Raw genomic sequence first — 3,125 nt, forward strand, 5'->3', positions numbered from 1 at the left:
TGCTCCATCATTCAATAAAATCATGGCTGATCTAATCATGGACTCAGCTCCACTTCCCCGCCCGCTCCCCATAAACCTTTACTCCCATAAATCGCTAAAAAATCTATCTATCTTCGCCTTAAATATATTCAATGATCCGGTCTCCACAGCTCTCTGGGGCAAAGAATGCCACAGAATTAGAACCCTGAGAGAAGAAATTCCCCTTCATCTCAGTTTTAAATGGGCAATCCCTTATTCTGAAACTATGCCCCCTAGCTCTAGATTCCCCTATGAGTGGAAATATCCTCTCTGAATGCACCTTGTCAAGCCCCCTCAATATCTTATACGTTTCAATTATATCACCTCTCAGTCTTCTGAACTCGAATGAGTATAGGCGCAAGCTACTCAATCTTTCTTCATAAGTCAACCCCCTCATGTCAGGAATCAACCTAGTGAACCTTCTCTGAGCTGCCTCCAATGAAAGTATATCCTTCCTTAAATACAGAGACCAAAACTGTACGCAGTACTCCAGGTGTGGCCTCATCAAAACCCTGTACCGTTGTAGCAGGACTTCTCTGCTTTTATACTCTATCCCCCTTGCAACCTCAGCTGCTCCAGTTGTCCAGGTAACTGAAGTCCCTCATCCCTGGAATCATTCTCGTAAATATTTTCTGCACCCTCTCCAAGGCCTTCACATTATTCCCAAAGTGTGTTGCACAAAATTGGGCATAATACTCCAGTTGAGGCCGAACCAGTGTTTTGTACACGTTCATCATAATATCCACGCGTTTGTACTCTATACTTCTATTTATAAGCAGTGATACTGTCTAGTGTAATATAAACAGGGACAGGGTCTAGTGTAATATAAACAGAGGCAGGGTCGAATGTAATATAAACCGAGACATGGTCATGTGTAATTATAAACAGTGACATGGTCTAATGTAATATTTAAAATTACTCCTGGTGCCATGAGCTAGTGAGTACAGAAATAGGAGGATAGAGCAGATGAATGCGTGGCTGGAAAGATGGTACAGGAGGGAGGGCTTTAGATTCCTGATGCATTGGGACCGCTTCTGGAGGGAGGTGGGACCAGTACAAACCGGACGGGTTGCACCTCAACAGAGCCGGGACCAATATCCTCGTCCGGGGGGGGGGGGGTTGCCAGTGCTGTTGGGGAGAGTTTAAACTAGCTTGGCAGGGGAATGGGAACCTGAGAATAGATTCAGTCGGCAGGGAAGTAAAGCTGGAATTAGAAAGCAAAAATGTAGAAAGTGAGTTTGAAGGACAGAAGAAAAAAGCAGGAAAAACAGGTAAAAAAACAAATTTAAAAGTTATTTGTCTAAATGCACATAACATTCGTAGGAGAGAGGCGGGAGTCGAGAGAGGCAGCGGCCTATAAAAGGCTCAGCAGTCCGGGGGGAGTCGAGAGAGGCAGCGGCCTATAAAAGGCTGAGCAGTCCGGGGGGAGTCGAGAGAGGCAGCGGCCTCTAAAAGGCTGAGCAGTCCGGGGGGAGTCGAGAGAGGCAGCGGCCTATAAAAGGCTCAGCAGTCCGGGGAGCATCGAGAGAGGCGGGAGTCGAGAGAGGCAGCGGCCTATAAAAGGCTCAGCAGTCCGGGGAGCGTCGAGAGAGGCAGCGGCCTATAAAAGGCTCAGCAGTCCGGGGAGCATCAAGAGAGGCGGGAGTCGAGAGAGGCAGCGGCCTATAAAAGGCTCAGCAGTCCGGGGAGCGTCGAGAGAGGCAGCGGCCTATAAAAGGCTCAGCAGTCCGGGGAGCGTCGAGAGAGGCGGGAGTCGAGAGAGGCAGCGGCCTATAAAAGGCTCAGCAGTCCGGGGAGCGTCGAGAGAGGCAGCGGCCTATAAAAGGCTCAGCAGTCCGGGGAGCGTCGAGAGAGGCGGGAGTCGAGAGAGGCAGCGGCCTATAAAAGGCTCAGCAGTCCGGGGAGCGTCGAGAGGCGCGGTAGTCCAGAGAGGCAGCGGCCTATAAAAGGCTCAGCAGTCCGGGGAGCATCGAGAGAGATGGGAGTCCAGAGAGGCAGCGGCCTATAAAAGGCTCAGCAGTCCGGGGAGCATCGAGAGAGATGGGAGTCCAGAGAGGCAGCGGCCTATAAAAGGCTCAGCAGTCCGGGGAGCATCGAGAGAGGCAGCGGCCTATAAAAGGCTCAGCAGTCCGGGGAGCATCGAGAGAGGCAGCGGCCTATAAAAGGCTCAGCAGTCTGGGGAGCGTCGAGAGAGGCAGCGGCCTATAAAAGGCTCAGCAGTCCGGGGAGCATCGAGAGAAGCGGGAGTCCAGAGAGGCAGCGGCCTATAAAAGGCTCAGCAGTCCGGGGAGCGTCGAGAGAGGCAGCGGCCTATAAAAGGCTCAGCAGTCCGGGGAGCATCGAGAGAGGCGGGAGTCCAGAGAGGCAGCGGCCTATAAAAGGCTCAGCAGTCCGGGGAGTCCAGAGAGGCGTGACTTGTGCAGCTCCAGCTGAGAGAAGTCAAAAAAGAAGTACAAAGAAATCAAAAGGTGACGTCACAGCCAACGTGGTAAGTGATTGGCTGCTGATTGGTGAGTAGTTTTTCTTTTTCTTTTTAGTCAGTTACTTTTAACATTGTTGTCGGCAATTTAATTGTATCTAAGGGTTAAGTCATGGCAGGACAGCTCGGTCACGTGATATGCTCCTCCTGTACCATGTGGTAACACGGGGACAACACCAGTGTCCCTGACGACTATATGTGCGGGAAGTGTGTCCACCTCCGGCTAAATTAAAAAGTAGGACCTCAAAAGTAGTAATCTCGGGATTGCTACCAGAGCCACGTGCTAGTCAGAGTAGGAATCGCAGGATAGCTCAGATGAATACGTGGCTTGAGCAATGGTGCAGCAGGGAGGGATTCAAATTCCTGGGGCATTGGAACCGGTTCTGGGGGAGATGGGACCAGTACAATCCGGACGGTCTGCACCTGGGCAGAATCGGAACCAATGTCCTCAGGGGAGTGTTTGCTAGTGCTGTTGGGGAGGAGTTAAACTAATATGGCAGGGGGATGGGAACCAATGCAGGGAGATAGAGGGAAACAAAAAGGAGGCAAAAGCAAAAGACAGAAAGGAGATGAGGAAAAGTGGAGGGCAGAGAAACCCAAGGCAAAGAACAAAAAGGGCCATTGTACA

The sequence above is a fragment of the Pristiophorus japonicus genome, chromosome 23 (assembly GCF_044704955.1).
Source record: "Pristiophorus japonicus isolate sPriJap1 chromosome 23, sPriJap1.hap1, whole genome shotgun sequence".
NCBI classification, from domain to species: domain Eukaryota; kingdom Metazoa; phylum Chordata; class Chondrichthyes; family Pristiophoridae; genus Pristiophorus; species Pristiophorus japonicus.